The sequence below is a fragment of the Anser anser genome (genome assembly GCF_964211835.1).
Source record: "Anser anser genome assembly, chromosome: 4".
NCBI lineage: Eukaryota > Metazoa > Chordata > Aves > Anseriformes > Anatidae > Anser > Anser anser.
The window spans coordinates 28,875,698-28,884,842 of NC_139724.1; the positions used below are offsets into that span (position 1 = coordinate 28,875,698).

The following is a 9,145-nucleotide window of genomic DNA, read 5'->3' on the forward strand; positions in this document are numbered from 1 at the left end:
GAATCTGATTATGGTTTCAAATTCTTAGAGATGAAGGGTTACATGTGGACACTGATTGGAAAGTTTCAGCTACCTGATTTTCAAGATTGCTGAAACTTTCACTTATTAGAAATTGTTTTTTGAGACAGAACTCTAATACTGAATTTAAATCATTACACTGCTAATTTTCGCTCATCTTTATAACAATTCCCTCTATTTACAAAACTTTTGACATTTAAAGACTTAAATCTGGGTATGACTTCATTTTGCTTTATATGTAGTTTGCAATTTCTGTTGATATAAAAAGTTGTCAACAGTTTATTTTTAAAAACAAAAAGAAAAATAAAAGCTAAGTGTATTCTTGACCTCTCTTTCTGAAAAGAACAGCCTGTTTTTCTGCTTTAAGTTCTCATTCATTGTAGTGTTATGTTCTAAATGTTCCATTCATTTTAATTACAGGAATAACATACTACAGAACACTGGGGTTGCCCAGACAAAGGTTTCTTTTCAATGGTCTATTTTTATGCTCTATTTATAATACTGTCATGGGTATTTTAGGAAGACTACTATGAAGCAAATAGATTTGCATTAACTGAATTTTCAAATCTGTTTTCAATTTTCAATCTCTCTGGTCTGACGGACCAGTTTAAGAAAACAAATGATAGGCTTTGCAGTAACAGCTCATTAGACAGAAGGATGGGCTTGACCTTAAGGCCTAACGTGGGAGATTTGAGTTATCAGTTTTGCAGTAGGTTTTGCATGACCCTTGGCTAATCTCTTATCTCAGTGTGCTTCAATTCTCTATCTACAGAATGACAGATAATACTCCCTTTACCTTCTTATACCTTCAACTCTTCATTGGGGTATTGCTTGCTATACACGAAGCTGGTAGGACCAGAAGCATGGTGCTGACTTTGATACAATTACAGTAGTACATACTACATTACTATTACGATAAATCCATAAAGATGAAATGTTAGGTGTTAAAACATATATATTTATCATTAATATATGAAATTATTAACTAAAAATGGACTTTCGCAGTTCTTTGTTTAAGTCTGACATCGCACTAAATAATGCCTTGCATGCACAGCCTGAGTTGGACATGGTCAACAGCATGTCCAAATTCTCTCAGTCTTAACAGTACAGACCATGAAGAATCCCCCTTGGACAGAGCCTTCTTAAGATCATGGGAAATCCATTTCAGGTATCAGATGTTTGATTTGGTCTTTAACTTCCACCGATCATTATGAGATTCAAAGAATTTGTATGAAATGTTTCAACCAGGTAAGTTTCAGGTACATCTTCCCATCACCACCATTTCTCCCTCCCCCCACTTCTAGGATGTGAGTCATGGGCATTTGTTCCAGGTCTTGCAGAATGTGACACACAGGACTGTTGAAAATGTTCATTTCAGATGGATTGCCTCAAAACAGGACTGTTGTGGCTGTATCAGGTCAGCTGTTGTTGAGCTGTACTTACTTCTCTATCAGTTTAGTTGTTGCAGCTTCCACCTTCAAAACACTGAAAAGCCCATTATGAAATTGATGGGAAAAAAAGAAAGCAAAAGAAATAGCTATTAATGAGAGATTTAGTAATCCAATATCTTATTCAAAATACAATATATTATTTATGAAATGCATGGCTGAAATCTAAGGAAATTCCTCATAACTGGGAAACTTAAGCCAAAAGCTTTTGTTTTTTTCATCTTTTTGTCCCAATTTTTCTGTATGTAAATGATGAAAAATCAAGTTCAATCGCTTCATCACTTCAAATGTTGTGAAAAAGCGAGGCTGCTACGTTTCCAACTACCTGTTGAAATTCAGGATTAAGGGTCCACCCTGTTTGCATCTGCAAATAGCTTTATCCATATGTACAACTCCATTGAGATCAGTAAGATTACTTGAGTGAGTCAAGTTACCCAGGCATGTAAATATTTGCTGAATTAGCACTAAAACTGGAAGGGAATGTAAATGTAGATGGTAAATCCTGCTTAAGATAAAGAAGCTGAGCACCCACAATGCTGACTGGAGTTAACCGAGTTAGTTCAGGTGCCTGTCAGCCCCTACTCCCCAGTCAAGCTTTAGGGATTTCTAAACAACTTTATAAAACAGAATTCTCTTTTAACTAAATGCCTACAAAATATATTACGTATTAATAACTACACTGTTTCGCTTCATCACTGACTTTCGTTACAAGAAATCAGCTCCCTACATAAAAGGAGACAACTATGAAAATAGCTTTTAGATTGATATTCTCTTGGGAAAACAATTCCAGTGTAAGTGCATATGTATCATGCAACTAATGCAGTCTCAAACAAAGTGCATTATATAACATTTCAGAGGACATTAGAAAAAATGTAAGTGTTCTCCAGGCAGACAATCCCCAGACTACTGACAGTTGAACTGCAAGAAGGGAGGTTAAATTACTTTTTAGAAACTGAAGCAAGCCATTCAGAAGTCATTCAAGAAATCCCTGAACCTAAATTCCACTGTCCCTGTCATTCAGCTCATTTAGTTTCTGCATGCCAAGTGAATTGATCTGATTATCCGTCTTTTTAGATTTATATTTAAACTGATGAGGGAATCTCATTTAATCTGCCTCTTGTTGAAATGAGCACAATGAGACAGGGCATTCAGTAGTAAAGCATCCTCTTCACACATCCCTATCTACTTGTAGTTCTGCCACTTAGTCTGCAGCAAGACTGAGATTAAACCTAAGATATGATAAACTTTCTTGAGTCTCTGAAATTTGTCAGTTTAACATCCCATATGCACTTTCCATGTGTTTATAGGACAGCACTATACGGTAGAATGGTACCTTTTTGAATGGTTGTTTCGGGAGGGCTACAGGCTCTTTAAGCAAGGCAGTTTCTGCATTGACAAAGATTCTTGGTGTAGCATTGTTAAAAGTTTGACTTCGGTCTCCTTTTCACTGTTAACTGCTTAGTAAATCGAAACATCTTGGCTCCACAGAGCACAGGTTGTGCCATCAGTTACTTATGATGCTCTCGAGCCTGGGGCTACATTATTTTGATATATAAGGAGTTTACAAGATGCAAAACTATTGACTGCATGTTTTATTCATCCTTAAATTGCAAGAGCGCCTCGGTTTTCTTTTGATGCCTAGCCTATTTGCATATGCTACCTGTGTGCTTCTACAGGCACTTACTATTTGAATGTATATGCCCTCATCAGCTATAAAGCATTAATGTTTTGCACTTCTATAGCCTTTCATCCGAGGATCTCAAAGTCTTTCACTGACGAGAATTACAGTCCCCTTTGAAGTGGGTAAGTGCCACTACCTTCATGTTACTGACAGCAGTCAGTGGCTAGAAAGCCCAGCCGCCTCCTGCTCCAGTCAGGGCTCTGCGCCTCCCTGGGGGCCGTTATGCCTCAGTTTACCTCACAGGCTCCAGTGCTCGCTCTGTGCCTCCCTCAGGCTCGCTCTGTGCCTCCCTGAAGGCTGTTTTGCCTCAGTTTACCTCACAGACCCGTGCTTGGTGCTGGGCTCAGGGCTTGCGAGGCCACGTCCCTGGCGGGGCTGGGCTCCCGCCAGCAGGTTTGGGCGAAGCGCACGTACCCCGCGCCTCGCCAAAGCCCTATTTTCGGCACAAATCCCTCGAGCCCGGAGACCAGACGAAACCAAGCCTGTGGTTTGGTTAGTAAAAACGCGCCCTGAAGCGTCTGGAAACGTAGGTGCAATTAGCAAACGCGCTTACTCCGCCGAGCGCCGGCCACAACCCACACGGTTTCTCCATAGAAGTGCTGCGGCGGGGCCGGTGCCTGCACCCCGCCGGCGCCTGGCTGTGCTAGCGACCACACACGCCTTACCTTGCCCGAGCTCGGCCGGGGGGCTCAGGGGAAGGGCACCCGGGAGTGGAGCGGTATGAACCGCCGGTGGGAGCAGCCGTGCCGGTGGAGCTTCCTGCACAGGGCCACGTTGGCTGCGGGAGAAGAAGGCAGAGAGTCGGGGGTCCCCCGTTGCAAAAGGGGCGCCCCGTCCCGTCCTATCCCGTCCCACCGGCTGGGACCCGCTCCCTCACAGCCCCCTTATCGCCTCGGCTATTTTCGGGGTGCCGGGCTCCTGGAGCGGGTTAGCAGCACCTGCCTCCCCGGCCGGCAGAAAGACGTGGGGGGACCGAGGGGAAGAGGAGCGAGAGGACGCGCCGAGGGGCTGCTTACCTGGCCTCTGGCCGGTGGCGCGCAGGAGGCTGGCCAGCAGGACGACGACGAGGCACAGCAGCCTCTGGAGCCTCATCCCCGCGGCCCCGTGTGCCGGGGGGTGCCGGGGGGTGCCGGTGGGGCGCCGGGCAGCGGAGGACAGGGAGAGCAGCGCCCTGCGTCCGGCCGTCTCACACAGCGCAGGGCAGCCCGCTCCCCAGCCGGGTTAATGGCCACACGGGACGGCCGGTGCCTCCCTCTGCCTTGCTTCCCTCCTCTTCTTTTTTTCCTCTTTTTTTTTTTTTCCTGTCACTCCCCCTTATTTTCCATAAGCAAACAATGCGGGGATGAAAAGCCCGTGTAAACACCAGCTCCCGTCAAGGCGTTCGGGGCAAGGAGCCTCCCGAACAATGCCTCCGCTCCCCTTTAAATTCAACCCAGGCATGGAAAAAAAATATGCAAAACGAGACCCGCTCTGCCCTCCTCCGTTTGCAACTGTTTAAACTTCGCATTGCCCATGCCGTCCCCACATGCTGAAAGCCCCGGCGGGGGCAGGAAGCGGCCCCCGGGGCCCCCCGACCCTTACGGGCGTCCCCGGCCTGGGCACGGCCGGGCTGAGTCCCGCCGCCCTCAAGTAGCTGCGAAGCGGCGCCCATTCGAAGTGGAACTGCTCGCAGTTAAGGCTAATGGGAGCCTTTTGTGCTAGCAAGCGTTTCTAAAGGCTCAGAATATTCTGGAATTAATTTGTGAGCTTGGGGGGGTTCGGTGGTTTTTTTGTTCTCCACAGAGTGGGGTAAAAGGGGGGGGGGGTGCTGCCGTGTGACAGGCACAACAAAGCGACGTTGGGGGAAGCTTAGGTAGGACCTAAGGTGTACATAAACCCACCTGCGCCTTGCGGTATGTTTTTATGAGATGACAGGGATAGCTAGCTTTAACTTTCACAACCTACGCTGACGAGAGGTGCTGTGAGAAGATGGCGGTGCAGGTACGCACCCTGAGGAGAAGATGGACGTGAGGAGATGGACAAACCTCACAAAATGTTTTACAGAAGCGATGGGTTTGAAATCTGGTGACTTACTGGAGTCAGTGACAAATTGACCCGTTCCTTTTTTTTTTTTTTTTTTTTTGTTTCTTTTTTTCAACCTGCAGGTTTCTTGGCAGGGTACACCACCCAGGGATGTGGCAAATGAGAATTTGTGCCTTTGGGGAAAAGGATTGTGGTTTGAAATAGACAGGATTGAGTACATTTCTGCACATATGAACTACTATTAGTAGAAAAGTATCATCTAAAGTGGTCTAAAGTTCTAAAGAATGAAGTATCTCCTTTTTAATTCAAGTACCCCAGTATTTTTTTTCCTCATTGTAGGGTTTCCCATTTTCTTTAAAAGCCTGTTTAACTCAATAGCAAATTCTAGTCCCTCCTCTTACAGGGTTTTACGTCATTGCTGGGTTACTCGATTTGTCTAGGTAAAGCATGTGTATATGGACTAAAAGACAACTTGCAGCTTTAATACATAGAGCACATAGTTATTAGATGTTATTTTGAAATTTTATAATCATTTAAAATTGTCTTTAAAAAGATTGCTGAGGAAGGTGTATCTGACAGAAGAGTAACAAGGGAAACCCTCTGCTTATTGATCACATTGGTCTGTCATAAACAGCACATGCTTCCCAGTGTTCATCCATACAAGTTGGTATGTTGTCTCTGTCCAATCTCTGGCTTTTATACCAAACTTCTAATTAATATTTATGCCTTGATTTCTCTACTGAAGTCGGGATCCCATGGTGCCAGTGACAGAATTGTCCTAAAGAATGTTTGTGTCTCAGATATAAAGGTGGTGGAGAGGGAACTGAGACAGTGGAGAAGCAGTGTGTTTGGGTCACACAGGGAGTTTGTGACAGTCAGAGTTGCATCCTCAATATCCTAAACCTCACTCCACTGGGCTGCCTTTAGGGACACATCACCACAAATTAGGACATGCTGACCACCTCTTTCATACGGCCCTGTAAATGATGATGACTTTCAATCACCATTGAGCTATATTAGATTCAGACTCATAACCTTAAAGTGAAAGGTAGTAAACACTTCAAAGTGATAGGGACTCTGTAAATAGTTAAAAGGGTAAAAAGAATGCATAGACCATTGCCAGTCCCTCAGGCTGTCTAGGCCTCTTCTACACCTGTATTTGTTGAAGTTTACAGACATTCTGAGGAGACAGCATTTACAAGGATTTGAATAAGATACGATACTTAAGTGCAATATTTACTTTTTTTTTTTTTAACCTTAGCATAGTATGAGGTATTCATTCTGCAGCTACTCTGTGCAAAAGCTTACAGAGATTTATTTGAATAATAAAGTCCAAGTCACTATAGCATGTGAATCACAGGTTCCTTGTAATTTTGATGTGAGCTAGAAGTGATTTTTGGATGCTTACCTGCTGAAGCAATTTCTGAAATATATTATAGTCTCACTCTAGAATTAATTGTTCTTTTGATTTCCTTCAGGTACTTACGTTCATATTGCATACCACTACTTGAAATTAGGCAAAGGACAACCAGACAAAATGTAGCAATGTATTATTTCAGCCTTTTCTGCCCTGTGTTTTTGTTGTTGTTGTTGTTTTCTGTATCTGTGTTGTTGTTGATGGGTTTTGTTTGTTTTGTTTTGTTTAATTGTCTTAAGAGGAAAGGCAATGTAAAGTACATAGGAAAGCTCGAGGTGCTTTATGAACTGGAAGTGGTAGTTCTTTGAGCCAAAAGCTGCCCTTCTCTTCTGTAATCTGGAAGAAACATATCAAAGGGATGATGATTTAATCATTTATTACCTATATTGCTGCTATTTTGCCAGCAGGCACTGCATTCCCTCCCTGCGCTTTGGTAGGATCAAAATAGTCAAATTATCAGATTACTTTCAGAAAGTGAAAAACACAGTCAGTACTTACCAGAAATTATGTCAAAAGTTACAACAAGGAAAATTTAGGACTGCCTTTCCTGTACATCAAATGTTAACCAGAAGCAAGACGTAGGCCATTGTCTTTTAGTTAAGACTGCGTGACACATTTCAGTAGCTCATATTTGGTACTTTATCAATTCAAACGGTATGTACAGTGTTCTACATGACATTTTCCATACAATTACAGCCTATTTATTATTTTTTGGGAAAAAAAATGATATCATTGTGCCATTTCTAAGAAGATTGGGAGAAATAAGGGAAAAGTGAATATCAAATTATTTTCTCAAATATAATTTTTTTTGTGTTAATTTAAGTGAGAGAGCAAGTGCTGTTATGTTTTGAAGTCAATTTTTTTGGCGAAATTGGAAAGCAATAGAACGTAGATACTTTTTTACAGAAAGATGTCTGAGGACAGGTGGTATATATGACAAGAGTTATACTGAGAGATGAAATAGTGGGAAGGAGCTGGAAAATCAATAGGCAAAGCTGGATGATAACAGAAGAAAATGATAACTGGGCACTCCCTCGTAAGGACTAATAAGGGATTAATAAGCATTCCCAATTGGACTGGTAGTTAGACTCCTTTTCTGAATCCTACCTTTCCTTTTAAGGCTGGCACATAACCACATACTCTAGGAAAGGATAATGCATCTTGCTAATCTTTGAGAACGGCTTTTGAGTATTATCAGGATAAAATAGTAAATAAAGCTTATCAAGTACAGGAATTGATCATTATATATGGAAACGCTGCTTTCAGTCTCTCTATCTCAGTTTCTCTGCTTGGAATAATATATCTTTCTATCCTAAAGATGCTATAAAAATACAACGATCATTGTAAATCTCTATTGTGCTTGCTGTGCTACGCAAAGACATGCAGAATGCTCAGCAGACTGATGATAAAAATGAAAATTCTTATTTATTTTGACTTAGAGCTTTCAGATAAGATTTAATGTCAGAGTTTCTAATCAAATTTTCTACCTTTGTATTCCCCAGATTCATCTATCCTGCTGATCTTGAGGAATTATTCCACTAACCAGACAAGATCAGGATAGAACATTGACTCTAAAATTACTTGGTAATCCAAATTATCAAGTCCAGTGACAAATGTCATTAGGGTAAATTCTAGATAGTTTATGAGCTATGCATCAAAAAAAAAAAAAAAAAAAAAAGAGTTGCTGCTTGAGGGGAAAAAAGTTGGCAAAGAAATGCTCAAAGGGATAAATTTTGAAACGTCGTTTAAGTAGTTGTAATGCCTTTTTTTTTTTTTTTTCCACAAATGTCATTGGGTTTATTATCTCATGGTTTTATTGGGCCTATGTGCCAGCCACTGATATACAGGATAGTTGGTATGGTTTTTTTTTTTCAGACCAGGGTGTAGAATCAGAAGCCACATATAGTGTTTGCCTCCTTTCTTGACTGTAATTGTGAAGACTACTTTTTCTAGACAAAATTCATCAGCTTGAGAATTATGATTTCATGAGAATATGATGCACTTTCTGTTGTGATTTTAACCTGTGCTTGGAAACTAAATCCTACACAGAAATTAAAACTCATTCATTCTCTTTTGCATTTTATGCTTTTTCTTGGGGGGAAAAACAACAACAACAACAACAAACAGTTTCCCTGACTTTTTGTGCTCAGCTGCATTTCCTGCTTGGGGGATGCCAGTGCTCCGGAAGGAGATGGTGTGTGAGCTGTTCATCAAGCAGAAGGAATGCTTACCAGTTGGGGCCGTAACCCGACACTGGAGACAGATGTGCTCAAGCAAAGGAAATGGGGGATGGCTCAGATTAGGTTAAACCAACTTCTCTTTTTTGAGAGAGAGAGAGGTTTTCCACATAAATTGCAGAGATGCATAATTTAGAAAGTACCTTTTCTTTAGTTTTAAACTGTGAAGAAAGTTTGCTGTGTCTGTGATCTTCTGGGTTTTCCTGCAGTACAAGACATATTTGGAATTAATAAAATAGTAATAAAAAAGAACATCCTCTGGTAGACTTCAGTCTTTCTTACTTCTATTGTGTATATCTAGGCAATCAATTTAATTTAATCC

The 9,145-nt window shown here is 41.7% G+C and overlaps 1 long non-coding RNA gene across 1 annotated transcript; it reads left to right on the plus strand.

Moving 5' to 3' along the window:
* Nucleotides 1-4,244: 4,244 nt before the first annotated feature.
* Nucleotides 4,245-8,458, plus strand: LOC310898698. Its single transcript, XR_014583558.1, has 2 exons — nucleotides 4,245-5,836; nucleotides 8,089-8,458. It is a non-coding gene; the product is annotated as an uncharacterized lncRNA (long non-coding RNA).
* Nucleotides 8,459-9,145: the final 687 nt, after the last annotated feature.